Below are 15915 nucleotides of genomic sequence, written 5' to 3' on the forward strand. Positions count from 1 at the left end.
ACCATTGTGCCACCAGGGCTCCTTGTATCCGTGTAGGATGCTATTTTTGTGTGTAAAGAGGGCGACAGTATGGACATATCTTGTGTATGTGTGTTTGCGTAAGGCTTCTTTGGAACGATACCTGAGAAACGCGGTACTGCGGTTGCCATGGGGCCTGGCGAGGGGCTGAATGAATGGGGGCCGGGGTGGGGGAGAGACTTTTCATATTTTTGCCTTTTTGTATTGTTTTCTTTTAGCCACATGTTGTTGTTGGGAGCCATCGAGTCGATTCTGACTCATAGTGACCTTACATGACAGAGTGGAACTGTCCCATAGGGTTTCCTAGGCTGTGATCTTTATGGCAGCAGATTGCCAGGTCTTTCTCCCACGGAGCCGCTGGTAGGTTGGAGCCACAGACCTTTTGGTTAGCAGCCTAGCGCTTAACCGTTGTATCACCAGGGCTCCTTTTAGCCGTGAATGTGTTATTACTCAGAAGTTAAATTTTAAAAGGGCAGGGGAGGGGAGATGATTGTAGTCTGAGAGGGACCCGTGGTGAAGGAGGCGTAAGTACATTTCCCTGGCTCTAGTTCCTCGAGGGTGGAGGCTTTGTGTTGTTTACTGCATGCAGTGTGCTCAGCGCCAGCACAGGGCCCAGTAGATGCTCAGTAAACATTTGTGCACTGAATGGGACGGAGGGTACTCCAGCTTGCTGATGGTGAAGCAAAGTAAGTTTTTCCTTATTCCCTGCTCGTGCCTATCGACTGTGCTACCTCCCATGGGTCTGGTGGCATTTGAGCTTGTGACCCGTTAGGGCTACCCCTGGGAGAGCAGAGGCGTGGCCGCTCACCTCTCCCTGCTTCTCTCTTCCAGGCCTTCCTGCATCGCATCCGGCAGAATGTGGCAGACTCGGCGGAGAAGGGCATCACAGAGGAGAACGTCAAGGTGTGCACGTGGGGGCTGGCCCCTTCTGGATTGTCCCTGTGCTTTGCTTGCCTCCCCGGCTGGGCGGTACTCAGAGGCTTGGAGGGTGAGGCATGTCACATGGCTGTCAGCTGGCTGTGCCCTCACCTGGCCTGCTCCTGCAGCCCCTAGAGACCTCCCTGTTCCATGAGCAAGCTGTGCTTGTGGATGTCAGCAGGAGTCAGCCCCGGCCCCCACTCCCCAACTCAAGACTTCCTCTCCTTGCTCACCATACTGCCCTGTCTTCCCACCTCCTTGTACCAGGCCCTGGCTAGAAGCCCATGGAAAATCCTTTCCCAAGTGACCCAGGAGCCTGGCATCTCCAGCCGCCCTCCTGGCAACCCTGGCCCCTGCCCTGCACTGGGCATTGAGCGTCAGCCGGGCTGATGAGTAATGGGTCTGGGCTGTCATTTGGCATGGCTCTGGGGAGTTTCGGGAGGACATCAATAGGCCTTCTGTGTGCATGGCTGAGGCCCCACGTTCCCCGGCCTGGCTTTCTAGCATGACCTCGCTCCCTTGGAAAAGGCCGCCTTCAGTCCTTGGGGTATGTGGGTCCTGATCAGAGGGGAGCTGGGAAGCTGGAGAACCAGGGCAGGGGAAGTGTCAGAGGTGGCGCTGGACAGCTGGTGCCCAGAGATCTCAGCACACAGAGGACTTGATAGAGTCGGGGAAGATGGCCCCCCAAATGTCCTGGTTATTCTGGACAGTAACCTAGCATGTAGATAATTTTCAAGCCCGATTTTTTGGATAAGGAGACTGAGGCTTAGAAATGTAAAGAGACCTGGTTGATGTCACCGCATGACTGTTCCCTGGGATTGCTGGAATTTAAGCTCTTTATGCATTCATTCATTCAGAAAATATTTACTGAGCACCTAATATTTATTTATTTATTACAATTTTAAAAATTATTGCAATTTTTAATTACAATTTATTATAACTTTTAAAAATCACTTTTATTATTGAGGTATAACTGACAGTAAGGGGCATAGATCCCGAGAGCCCAGCATGATGTGCTTTTTCATTGGTAACCATGACCCAAATGAAGACAGAGAACATTCCCTGCCCCCAGCAGGCTCCCCTGGGGCCCCTCTCCCAAAGATGACCACTGACATCTTGTATCACTGATTAGTTCTGCCTGTTCTTAAGCCTGATATGGATGTGTACTCGTTTGTGTCTGGTGTCTTTTGCTCAGCATCACGTCTGTGAGGTTTGTCATGGTGCTGTGTGTAGCCGTGCTTCATCCTTTTTCATCGCTGCACAGTATTCCAGAGTATGAGCATGCAACAACGAACTTACCCATTCTCCGATTGATGGATATTGGGAGTATTTCCAGTTTTGGGAAATTTTGGATTGTTCTTTTACATGTCTTTTGATGGACACAGACTCTCGTGTCTTTTGGGTACACACCCAGGAGACAGGTGTGTGTTTGTAAATTTTGCAGTTATTTCTTAAAGTATAACAGTAAGATCTATTATAGGTGCCTTTAACATAAGCAGATTCAACCATGTGAGCTGGATAAAGTGAGAGAGAGAAAAACAAAGAGCGAGGGCTATTTTTCCAGCCACTTCCCATGATGACCGTCTCCCAGGGTGAGGAGGAGAGAGAGAGGGTCTCTGGCCCCCTCAGGCTCTGCAGCACTTGAGGAGTGGTCTCCTGCCCCTTGTCCCCTCCCTGACCTCCCTCAGGCCACCTCGCTCTGCAGACTTTTCTGGTGCATTTCAAGGGCTCGTGGGCTTGGTCTTCGTTTCCTCAGGACTTGGCTCAAATGTCACCATCTCAGAGTGGCTGTCTCTGGCCACTATATTTAAATTTGCAAACTTCTTCCTCCTGTCCTGTCCTGGGTCTCCCTTGCTGTTTTATTTGTGTGTTTAGTGTTTATTGTTGTTTTTGATAGGTGCCATGGAGTGAATTTCAACTCATAGTGACCCCCATGTGACAGAGTAGGACTGCCCCATAGGATTTTCTAGGCTGTAGTCTTTACAGGATCAGATCGCTAGGTCTTTCTCCTATGGAGCTGCTGGATGGATTTGAACTGCCAACATTTTGGTTAGCAGCTAAGCACTTAACCATTGCTCGGCTCCTATTTGTCTGTTGCCACCCCAAAGTCTCTGTTTTACTGATTTGTTTGTTGCCTGTCCTCTCCCACTAGAATTTCACCTTCATGAGGAGAAGGATTTGTGTGCTTCTTGCTGTGTCCCCAGGGCCTCACACAGTATCTGGCACACAGTTGGTGCTCGGTAAATATTTGCTGAGTGACTGAAGGCGTAAGAAACTCTAGAAGGACACATAAACCACTCCCACTGGTTACCTGGGGTGTTGAGCTGCTGTGTGTGGGAGGGGATCTCCTTACTATATGTATCTTACTATATTTTGATTTTTGAACCACGTAAGTGAATTACTTCTTCAAAACTAAAATAAAGAAGTATGCACTTTTAAGAAAAAAAGGAATTTATGCAGTTTGAATGAATGAATATACCATGGACTTCCAGAAGGACGCACAAATCTGTCTAGGAAAAAGTACAGCCAAAATGCTCCTTAGAAGTGAGGATGGCCAGACTTTATCTCACATACTTTGGACGTGTTAGCAGGAGGGATCAATCCCTGGAGAAGGGCATCATGCTTGGTAAAGTAGAGGGTCAGTGGAAAAGAGGGTCAAACATAGCAATGATTGTGAGGATGGCGCAGGACCTGGCAGTATTTCGTTCTGTTTTCAGAGAGTTGCTGTGCATCCGAACTGACTCTAGGGTACCTAACAACAACGACAACAAAAATGCAGTTCAAGAGGAGCTAAAGTGAAGAGGAAGTCCTCTCTCCTTATCCCCAGAGGCACCTACAATCCCCAGCTTGTGTCCTTGTCCAGCCAGAGTCTCTGCTTCTACCAGCATAGACAGGAGTGGCCTCTTCTGTGTGTTATTTTACACCATGAGCCCATACTGGAACTCTGTTAGGTACCTTGATTTTTTTCCCCCCACTTAACAATATGTATTGAGAATCATTCCAGAATTCCATATCCATATATACAGGTCTATAGATTCTTCTTACAAGCTGCATAGAATTTCAGTGTGTGGAGTTCATTTAACTGTAACTTATTTACCAGTCCTTATGGATGGACACTGGCTTATTTTCAGTCTTTTGCTTCTGCTAATCAGGCTGTAGTGTGTGTCCTTGGTGGATGTGGCCATGTTTATCTGAACAGGGTTCTCAACCTTGGCACTACTGACATTTTGGGCTGGATAATTCTCTGTTGTAGGGGGCTTTCCTGTGCATTGTAGGCTGTTTTAGCAGCATCCCTGGCCTTTACCCATGAGAGGGTAGTAGGTGGTGTTGGTTCCGACTCATAGCAAACCTATGTACAAAAGAACGAAACACTGCCCAGTCCTGCGCCATCCTCACAGTTGTTGCAGTGGCCAAGCCCATTGCTGCAGCCACAGTGTCCACCCATCTTGTTGAGGATCTTCCTCTTTTTTGCTGATGCTCTATTTTACCAAGCTTGATGTCCTTTTCCAGGGACTGGTCCCTACTGATAACATGTCCAAAGTGTGTGAGACAAAGTGGGGAGCTGTCCTGTTCATTGTAGGATGTTTAGCAGCATCCCTGACCTCTACCCATGGGAGGGGGTGGTGGGTAGACAGTAGCGACCACCCCTATAGTGTGACAACCAAAACTGTCCCTAGACATTGTCAAGTGTCCCCTGTTGGGGGTGGGGTGGGTGGACAAAATTGACCCTGGTTGGAAACCACTGATCTAAAGGTTAAATTCTAAAATGTAGACTTGCTGGGTCAAATTGTATTGCGTTTTAAACATTTAGATTCTTACGGGGAAACAGGCAATCTGATATCATTTGTGAGAGTGTGAACAGCGTAATTTGAATACTATGCCTTATCGTGTTGCCTTCTACAACATCATTTTAATGGGTGCATGGAAGTACGCTCACCTTTCTAAAATCATTCATTTATGGTTGGACATACCAGTTGTATCTGGTTCTGGTGAATATTGCAATGAATATCCTAGTATCTCTGCATACTGAGTATGAAGCGCAGTTCTGCCACTTACTGGATTAACCTTGGGAATGTGGATTGTTTTCTCTGAGCCTCAGTTTCTTCATCTATTAATTGAGGCTCATAATAGTTTCTGCCTTCTGTAGTTATAGTGAGGATTGTTGTTGTTGCTGCGTGCTCTCATGTCGATTCTGACTCATAGCGACCCTATAGGACAGAGTAGAACTGCCTCATACGGTTTCCTAGGCTGAAATCTTTATGGGAGCAGATCACCAGACCTTTTCTACCATGGAGCAGCTGGTGGGTTCGAAGTGTCAACCTTTTGGCTAGCAGCCAAGCATTTAACCATTGCACCACCAGGGCTCCTTATAATCAGTATTCCCAACATTAGTCCAGTAAGTAGCAGAACTGAACTCAGTATGCAGAGAATTATGTATTAATATATACATCACAGTATTTATCAGAGGATTAGAGGCCACAAATACATGTAATAGTCTTAACACAGGATTGGGTGCTAATTCGGTTTAGTAAGTGCTGGCATTCTTTGTGTTATCATCCTTCTTTTTATTCGTGGTAAATTGGCTCCCGTGTATTAGAGTGTCCATTTCACTGCATGCTCACCTGCACCAGGGGTTATGTGTTTTTTCATGCTTGGGTTTTTCTCTCCCTCTCTGCCTCAATTAATGCTATCCTTGGGCCTCCCTTTTCTTCATAGATCCTGTTCTCTAACATCGAAGACATCCTGGAAGTTCATAAGGATTTCTTGGCCGCCTTGGAATATTGTTTACATCCGGAACCTCAGTCTCAGCATGAACTTGGGAACGTTTTCTTAAAATTTGTGAGTACAATGCCTCAGTCCCTATCAGACTCTGCAGCTTTTGGGAAGCAGGCTTCTTCCTCGGGTCCCTGCTCTGCCCGCCTTCGGCCAGCTTCCTCTGCAGGCCTGTCTGGGAGATGGAGAGGCTGCGGCAGGCAGGCGGGCCCAGCCTCGGCATCCCAGGAACAATGGAGGCGGGCCAGGCCCAGCCAGACTTGGGTATTTTTAGCAGCTATCCTCTCTCACTGTCACGTAGAGAGTGGCCCCCCTTTCCTCAGGGCCCCTCACTGAATGACCACTTCCAGGGGCTCTCATGACCTCCTGGCCTGGTAGAGCACCTCTGCTCAGAAGGACCAACAGAAGCAGCTAGTGGCCAAGAGGATAGGCTCTGGGTCAGACAGACCTAGGTTTGAGTCATGGCCCACCCACCCACTGGCCAGTGTCTAATCTTGGGTGCCCACTTGGTCTGCTGGTCAGAGAGGCTGCCACTTGCTGTGTTCTGTCACAGCCTCTCTTTTCCTGCGGGATTCCTAAGGCTCCCAGCATTGCTGGGAAGAGTTGGAGGAAGGAGGGCGGGGAGCTAGCCCACATGAGCCAGCTGCTCTCCCATAGCCTCTTCTTCTGTGCTGCCTGGGACCCTCGTGAGGAGAAAAGCTCACGCTGACCTCACAGGCAGGAGGTTCAGGGTACACGCCTTCGCCTCTCTGAGCCTCAGTTTCCTCCACTGTCTGAGAAGTGGAACTCAGCAAGTCCACCTCCTTGGGTTGATGGAAAGACTCCAAGAGCTCAGGCAGCAAAGTACTTAGCGTAGAGCAGTGGTTCTCAAGCAGGGGCAATTTTAACCTCCCAGCAGATATTTGGCAATGTCTGGAGACATTGTCGGTTGTCATAACTGGTGACGGGAGTCCTACTGGCATTAGTGGGTGGGGGCCAGGGACGCTGCCAAACCTCCTACAATGCACAGGCCAGGTCCCCCGAACAAAGAGTTAGCTGGTCCAAAATGTTAATAGTGCCAAGGGCATGAGACCTTGATGTATGGTAAGTTCTCAGTGGACTTTAGCTGTTATTTCACTTATCACCATTATTATCATCATCACTAACTCCCTTCTCTAAGGCAGCACATTTTGGTGGCTGGAGTCTGGGAGGAGAGAGACTGGCATGGTTCTGTCCTCAGGGATTTACAGTCTCGTGGTGGTCAGGAGGGCAGTGCTTCTCGCCAGGCTGCCGAGGTACTCATTAGCTGTATTACTCTTGGCAGGTTACTTTAACATACATATGCCTCAGTGTCCTCACCTGTAAAATGGGTATAAAACGAGACTTCACCCGTGATACTGTGAGGATCAAGTGAGCTAACACAAGGAGAGTGTTCAGAACAGCTCCCGAGCTGCTCACGGAAGTGTTCAATACATGTTGGATGTTCTCTTTCCTCCTCAGGTAGGCAGCGTTCCTCAGTGGTTAAAATGGAATAAATGAGAGGAAGATGGGGCACAGGTGAGAGGGCTGTTCATGGAGCAGAGGAGAGATGGGATCTGCTTTGGGTTTGAAAGTGTCCCTTAGGCTGCTGTGAGGAGAAGGGGACAGGGAGGGAGACCAGCGAAGAGGTCGCTGAGGTGATGATGTCTTGGAACAGGGTGGACGCAGTGGAGATGGTGGACAGTGGTGGTTTGGTTCAATGAATCTTTCTTGACTAGGAGAATGAAAAGAATGGAGGGACAGTCTTCTCAGGTTCAGAGGAAAGAGTGAGTGTTTGGTTCTCTGGAGCCAACAGCCTGGGTTCAAATCCCTGGGTAACCTTGGGCAATCTACTTTGCCTCTGGGGACCTCAGTCTCCTCCTCTGTAAAATGGGGGCAATAGGATGAATGAGTGAATGGGAGTGAAGCACTCAGAGCCGGCCTGGTCGGAGTTGATGCTGAGTGACTGTTAGCCATAGTCGTTTCAGCCGGGACATCATGGATGGTGATTGGGAAGAGGTGACTTTGGAGCTGGCATGAAGTGACAACAGCTGAACTTAGAGTGAGACTTCATTGTGTTCACTGCTCTGTTCCTGCATCAAGATTAGAGTCGGGCCCCAAGCTCATATGCCCATGTAATAGGCAAGAATACTGAGAGAAGGTTAAGTTGAAGGTCCCAGCTCTTTAAGTGGTAGGGCTGGGATTTAAACCTTCCTGAGGGCAGGGGTGGTTCAGTGGTAGAATTCTCACTTTCCATGCGGGAGATGCGGGTTCAATTCCCAGCCAGTGCACAAGCACATCTACCACTTGTCTGTCCCTGGAGGCTTGCATGTTGCTGTGATGCTGAACAGGTTTCTGTGGAGCATCCAGACTAACACAGACTAGGAAGTAGGTCCTGGCAATCTACTTCCAAAAATCAGCCATTGAAAACCCTATGGATCACAATGGTATGATCCCACTGTGCGCAGGGTCACCGTGAGTCTGGTGCTTACTTCACGGTAGCTGACAACAGCAATAGCTAAACCAGTGTTTTTTACTTAATACACATGATAAGTTTGTGATTTCTTTTTTGTTTTTTTTGGTATCTGGGTACTGCTTGTATTATTATTTGTTTAATCTTTTAAAAAATTGATTCACTTTAAAAAAACCTTAAATAAACTTATTTAAAAGGGAAATTTACATCATTAGAAGTGGAAAATTAGTGTCACTGGCTATAAATAGACCAAAAAAAAACCCCAAACCTGTTGCTGTAAAAATAAATGCAGTAGAAACCAAACTGTGTTACCGCATTCTGACTAGAAACTCTTGCCCACCTAAGGCTCTGAGCCTAAGGCCTGTCCTAGGTTTTTGTTATCTAAATGAAAAAAAAAAAAAAAAAGGTTAGCAAGTGTTAGACTGGGATTAACGTCACACCACACCTTTCGGTAATTGGAACAATTGACAAAGGAGCCACCTTTCTTAATGTGCGAGTCAGTGTTTTTCTTCATTTAAAATCGGCTTCCCCATCTCCCTCCATCCTGCCCCAGGGTCGTGGGGGATTGCACCAAGTCATTCTGCCTTAGGATGTTTTTAAAGCTGCCTCTGTCGTCACGGAGTTCCCGGAAGCCGACTCTGAGATTTGTGTGCAGGTGGTTTATCGTAGGCAGCTGAAGGACAGGTTGCACCTTCACACCCTCACCCTCCACAACTGCACGGGAAATCTGGAGTTGGTATGGCCCCGAATTACAGCGAGAGGGCAGGGTCTTTGTACACCACGTTGCCAGTCACTGGACTTGAGAGGTGGTGGAGAGCCTCAGGCAGGTAGTGCTCTCAGGCCTGTCGATTCCTGGCCAGGCGTTGAGTCTGTGTTTTTCACCGTCGTACATGAGAAGGTCTCTTGAAATATGTGCGGAGCGTCTCCCGGGTGCCAGGTACCGTGCTAGGCTCTGAGGACGCTGCACTAAAGAAGACAGACTTGCTCCCTGCGGCCACAGGCTGGGAGTGTGGTAGGGAGGGAGGGCAACTAAGTAAACAGGTGAGGTCATTTCAGACAGTGATACAGTCTGTGAAGAGTATTAGACGCAGAGGCGATAAAGAGCAGCTTCGCAGGAGATTGCTTTAAATAGGGTGCTCAGGGACAGAGTTGCTCCATTTAGCAGATAAAAACACAGGATGTCCAATTAAATTTGAATTTCAGGTCAACAATGTATAATTTTTTTAGTATGTCTCATGCAATATTTGGGATATACTTATACCAAAAAATCATGCATCGTTTACTTGAAATTCACATTTAACTGAGCGTTTTATATATGTGTGTATATACATATATATAAAGTGATTTAACTGGCCATTTAATGTGGCCTAATTCACATTTAATTAGGCAACCCTTGTCAAAGAAGGCCTCTCTCAGGTGAAACGGGATAACCTCCAGGAAGGATGTTTCAGACTGAAGGAATAGAAAGGACAAAAGTTTTAATACAGGAAGAAGCTTGGCCCATTTGAGGAAAGCAGGGAGGCCAGTGTGAAACCCCCCATCGCACCCTGCCTGCTATGTGGGTGGTGGGTTGGGGAATACCTCACAGAGTTGAGACTCGAATTCCTTGCCCCCCTCTCTGCTGCTGTCTCCAAGCCCTTGGAGACATCTGCACAGGCAGCCAGCTCGCCAAGTCTCAGTCCTTCTGGCTGTGAAATGAGTGGCTTGGAGCAGACGTTCTCTGGGGAGCCAGTGTCACCCCCGGGTACTGTGCACAGCAGCCACTGCCCCTGACAATCCTCGAGCCCTCCCAGGGGGCTAGATCCCCTCCCCCAGCTGTCCTGGGCAGCTGCCGCTCTCGCATTTTCTTCTCCTCCTTCACACCCCAAACCCATAGCCACATTTTCCCCACCCAACACATCTGTGTGCCCGCAACCATTGGTCTGTTTCTTCCTGGCAAAACAAATCAAAGTGGCTCCCAGGAGGAAATTGAGCACTTGGGACTCTTGGCTGTCAAAAGCCACGTTCCGTATTTGCAGGGTCTGGGGCCTGAGATGCAGCTGGGACTGGGCTTGATGAAAGGACATGGGAGTGATTGGACTGGGCCTGGCTTTGAAGAGGGGATGCTGTCATTTACTAAATTTAACTGCCCCAAGCCCCAAGCCTTGGTCCCTTGCCTTTTCACAGGCTGAAGGAGAGGTCAGCATTGCACAGCGTGTCGGAGAAGGGGCTCTGGGGATGAGGAATGACAAACCTGGGACAGTCTTGTCATTTACTCTCGTCTCTTGCATTCATGGCAGACATCCCTAATCACTCACAGCGTTCTGTCTCTAGGCTCCCTGCAGAGCGCCAGAATCCTTGTCACCAGTGTCCTGCCAGCACTACCCATTGATTGGGGTTGGCACGTGAGAAGAAACAGATTTGCCCCTGATTTCTGGCCCAAGCCCTTTATGGTACAGATGGAGGTGAATAGGGAGGCCTTGCCACCTCACCAGGCTTGGATCCACTTATTCATTTTATTTCCCCCTTCGGAATGTGCATATATCAGGACTGTCTTCACTGCAGGTGACAGAAACACCAACTCAGATAGGCTTAAACAAAAAGGAATTTTATTGGCTCATGGAAATGAAATGTTCATTGAGTGACTAGCTTCAGGCACAGCTGGATCCAGGACCCCAGATGATGTTTTCAGGACTTGGTCTATTCTCTGTCTCTGAGCTCTTCTTTCCTCTGTTAGCTTCATTCTTGGGGAGGAGGCATGCCTCACATGCTGGCAGGGATGGCCTTCAGCAGCTCCAGGCCGGCACTCTTCCAGCTCATCAGTGACAGTTCACAGGGAGCGTCTGTTCCCATTAATTCAAACATGAGCCATTGAGGACTCTCATGGGCTCAACTTGGGTCACATGGCCACTGTTGCCAGGACAGGGAGCTCTTCGATTGGTTCATCCTGGGTCATATGCTCACCTATGGGGTTGGCTCAGCAGGCTCATACTGTAGGTGAGGCAGTTCTCCAGCTGAAAAATTGGGAGCCATGAGCGGAAGAAGGGGGAATGGATGCTGGGTGGGTAAAACAGCAAATGTTTTGGACAAAGAGTTGAGGCTGAGGTTGAAGTGGAGCAGGGTCAGCCTAGGAAGGAATGTGGAGCTACTTTGGGGGCCATTGGGTCCCTCTTAGTTTCTCCCTCTGTTTTCTGGCTTTCATTTATCAAATAGTCACGATGCCTGCTCTCTGTCAGGCACTGCTGGCCCCACTGGCACCAAAGCAGTGACCTCACCAGATGCAAACCCTGCCCCTGTGGAGCTCACAGTCCAGTGGGGGAGATGGACCATATAAGAATGAGAAGTAAAACATACCAGGGCACAGAGGCCCCCCATATTTATCCAGGTCTGCCTGGTGCTCTCCCCTGGTGGCCCTCCCCACACCTACCTTCCTCCTGACTGCCTGTCTCTTTTTTTTTTTTTGGTGCCATCAAAGCCTGTGCATCTACTGCCCAACCCTGTCATAGACCAATTCACCAAAGACTTAATGAATTTGCTGGAATGGTAATAATAACAATATCAGTAACAGCAATAAATATTTACAGCTAACATTTAATGAATGCTTACTATTCACCAGGCACTGTTTCAAGCACTTAATATTAATTCACCTTATTATCCGCACAAAAACCTTATGAGGATATGTGTGTGTGTGCGTGCCGTTACTGTTCATAATTATGCATGAGAACACAGGTTATAGGCCTTGCCAAGGTCACAGAGCTGGTTATCAGGGGAGTTGGGCTATGAACCTGAGTGGTCTGGCTGCAGAACCTGCACTTGCACTCATGAGTTTGATGATCATGGGGACTTTTGATATCTTAACTGAGAACAGTACTAATAGCGGGGTCTGTAGGCCCAGGGAAAGCCCAGGGAGAGGCTATTGGCTGTAGAGGGACTTTTTCGAGAGCTCCTTTCCTGTAGTCAGGACCTCTGTTGCTGTTTATGTGCTTGCATTCAGAGCCCAGCCCTCCTTCTACAGCCCTGCAGGCCCTCACTGCAGGGGCAGGTTCCTAGGCACAGGTTGATTCCCACCGCCTCCAGGAAAAGCTCCCTCCCACCTCCCCGCAGCATGCCTTACCACAGCCTGTAGCTGAGGCCTTGTGTCCGGCACCCCCCACCCCCACTGTTTTATTTTTGGCCAGGTGAGCCCCTGCACTCCAGACTTCTCCTTACCCTGATGGCTCCTTTGGTGCATTAGAGACAAGTAGAAATAGAACAAGATCTGCTTGGGCAGTGTGGGGGTTGCTGAGGATTTCTATTCTCCTCCTCTGCCGTGTGTGTGTGTGTGTGTGTGTGTGAATGTGTCTGTATGTGTGTGTGAGCATCTCTGGTGGCTGTAGACACTAGGAGATTGTAATTCAGGACACAGTGTGTGTTTCCATGTGCACACTGATGTTGGTGTTGTTTGGAGCATGTAGCTTGTGTGTTGTAATGCTTGAGATTGTTTGGTGATTCCTCAGAGTGTGCATCAGAGTTATGCTTGTTCCGTGGTTTGTATGTGTGTGTGCACACTTTAGGTACTTGTAACGTTGTATATTTTGGTATTTTTCCTGTTGATTCATGTTTGTTTGTGTTTGTAACTACAACTTGTAGAGAATTGTGAAGTATTATATAGAGCTCATTGTGTCAGGCACTGTTCTATGCATTATATATATTTACATACATATATATATGTAAAGTGATTTAATCCTTCAGCAGCCCTAGTGGTGGTGGTGGGCGGCTGTTATTATGTCCATTTTATGGATGAAGAAACTGAGGTATACATAGGTGCAACAACTTGCCCAAGGTCACCCACCACTTAGGGAGTGTGAAGCTGGGTTTCCATCCCCAGTTGGGGCCTTTCGGAGCATAGTCTGTGTGTTTGTGGCTTGAGATTTGTATCTAGTGTGTTCACCTCCCACTGTCATCCGCATCCTGTGCTGTGACCTAGAACAGGCCATTGGCATGGGGATTAAGAGAGTTTGAATCTTGGTTCTGCCACTTCACTAGCTGTGAGACCCTGGGCAAGTGACTCTACTCCTCTGTACCTTGGTTTTCCCATGTGTAAAATGGACCTCATATAGTAACTACCGCATAAGACAATTGTGAGGAGTGAATGAGTTTATCCTTGTCTGAGAGAACAACACGTGGCATATGCTCAATGCACTTACACACATGTGTTAGCCTCAGCTCTGGCCGTGGGTGCTTTGTTGCTCAGAGTGTGTGCTTAGATGGTACACTCGGAGCCCCCAGAGTGAGCTGGTGGCGGTGGGACATTTGTTGATTCTGAAACCATCTCCCTCCCCTTTGGTTTCCCACTTCCTGCAGCCCGCCCTTCAGAAGGAGGTCCAGAGGCTTGTTTAGAAGCTTTGCAGACCTACCTTTTCCTTCCTTAGCTTCTTGGGATCTCCTGTCCTCCATCCACCCCCTAGCCCAAGGTCAATGCCCTTCAGCCCTTCCTTCCCTAGTGGCCTCACCCAGGACATCCTTGTTTGGGGTTTGGCAGGGGGCGGGGCATTCTATGAGCCTTTCAGACAGAGGATGCTCAGTGGAGAGCTTCCAGCTGAGAAGGCTCTGTCCCTTCCACTCCCGGAAACGCTTACTGGTTGTTACAGACCTGGTGACCCACAGGTGACTTCTAAGCCAGAAAGAGCCAGACTTTGGGCTCGGGGCACATGGAGGTTAACAGGGATATGTCCCTGCCTCAGGACTGCCAGTTCTGTGTGGACCACACATCTCCTTGTTCCCGCCAGAATTCTGAGCCTTATCTGGACTCTTCCGTTCACATACACAGGGCATTGCACATAGTACGTGTGCAAAGTCCATTCATTCAGCAAGTATTTATTGAGGGCCTGTTGTGTGCCAGGCACTGTGCTCGGATCAGAGAATAGCCCGGTGAAGAAGGCAGTTGTGATCATTGCCTTCAGGGAGCTGACTCCCAAGTGGGAAAAGATAGATGATAAACAATCCAGATCATTCCAGATTGTGAGAATACCATGAACAAAATAAAGGCTGGTGGGTGATAGAGAACATCTGGATGGTACTTTAGCTAGGGTAGCTCAGGTGTCATTTGATGAGGGGGTCATTTGAATTGAGACCTGAATGGTGGGGAGTAGCTAGACCTGGGGAAAGGGTGCTCCAGGCAGAGGGAACAGCAGGTGCAAAGGCCCTGGGGGTAGGAACAGGCTTGGCAAATTCGAGGAGTAGCTAGAAGGCCAGTGAGATGAGGTCAGAGAAAGGCAACGCCACAGTATCTGGGCCTTGGAGGTCATAAATGTTGGTTTTCATTCCTAGCATCATAGGAAAACCATTGGAGGGTTTTAAGTGGAATGTGACACAATCTGACTTATGCTTTAATAGGAACAATGGACATTTATTGAGCATTTACTGCATGCCCAAAGCTCACGTTTTAGCTCATGTAGTTCTCATAACTACGCTATGAGTTAGGGACTGTTATTAAGTCTGCCTTACAGATAAGGAAACTGAGGCACAAAGAGGTCAGGGAACTTGCCCAAGGCCACAGCTAGGAAATGCAGAGCCAGGGTTCAAACCCAGGCCACTTAGCTGGAGTCTGCACTCTTGACCACCGGCCATGCTGCTTCTGGAAGGTTATTCAGGGTGCTGGGTACAGAATGGGGTCCAGAGTAGAAGCTGGGAGGCCAGTTTGTGGTGGGAGCCACTCTGCCTGAAATCCCTCCCACTGTAGCCTCTCCAGGGTCTAAGGTAGTCCTCTCCTCCTAGACCCATGGACCCAGCTGTCAGTCTGTCTCGGGGCATCTCCTTTCCTGCTGTGACATGTCTCCCACAGGCTCTGTCCTTGCTTTGCAGAAGGACAAGTTCTGCGTGTACGAGGAATACTGCAGCAACCATGAGAAGGCCCTGCGGCTGCTGGTGGAGCTGAACAAGATCCCCACTGTGCGTGCCTTCCTCTTGGTAAGTACTCACCCCCTCCACCCCAGATCCCTTTGATATCTGCTGCTTTAGCCTTGGGATTCCTTGGGTAGCAGAGTGCTTCATGCTGACCCATGCTGCCTGATCCATTCCTTGCCTGGAGTAATGTATTGTCTAAAGCAGGGATTGACAGACGTTTTCTATAATGGGTCAGATGGTGAATATTTTTTGCTTTGTGGTCCATACAGTCCCTGTCACAACAACTCACCTCTATTATTGTAGCACAAAAGCAGCCATAGACAGTTTCCAAAGGAATGAGCATATATGTGTTCCAATAAAACTTTATTTACAAAAACAGGTGGAGGGCTGGATGTAGCCCTAGAGCTGAGTTTGTCAATTCCTGGTCTAAAGTAATGATCCTAAGGAGAATGGTAGCAATAGTCCTAATAACTGTATTATTTAGGATTATTTAAATTGTAAGTAAAAGAAAATCCAATTAAAACTGGTGTTATGGGTTGAATTGTGTCCCCCCAAAGTGTGTGTCAACTTGACTAGGCCATTATTCCCAGTATTATGTGATTGTTCACCATTTTGTCATCTGATGTGATTTTCCTGTGTGTTGTAAATCCTACCTCTATCTTGTTAATGAGGCAGGACTCAATCTACAAGATTAGATTGTGTCTTGAATCAGTCTCTTTTGAGATATAAAAGAGAAGTGAGCAGAGAGACAGGGAGACCTGATACCACCAAGAAACAAGAGCCAGGAGAATAGCGCATCCTTTGGACCCGGGGTCCCTGTGCTGAAAAGCTCCTAGACCAGGGGAAGATTGATGACAAGGACCTTCCCCAAG

General features: G+C 48.3%; 1 protein-coding gene across 1 annotated transcript in view; it reads left to right on the forward strand.

Moving 5' to 3' along the window:
* The first annotated feature begins 806 nt into the window (after positions 1-806).
* The window catches only part of PREX1 (phosphatidylinositol-3,4,5-trisphosphate dependent Rac exchange factor 1), a 138880-nt gene continuing 123771 nt past the window's right edge, over positions 807-15915 (forward strand). The window contains exons 1-3 of the mRNA XM_023741468.1: positions 807-921; positions 5653-5775; positions 15002-15106. The gene's annotated coding sequence lies outside the window, so the exon portion shown is untranslated. The remainder of the gene's footprint in view (positions 922-5652; positions 5776-15001; positions 15107-15915) is intronic.

Source organism: Trichechus manatus, unplaced genomic scaffold, assembly GCF_000243295.1.
Source record: "Trichechus manatus latirostris isolate Lorelei unplaced genomic scaffold, TriManLat1.0 scaffold00008, whole genome shotgun sequence".
NCBI classification, from domain to species: Eukaryota; Metazoa; Chordata; class Mammalia; order Sirenia; family Trichechidae; genus Trichechus; species Trichechus manatus.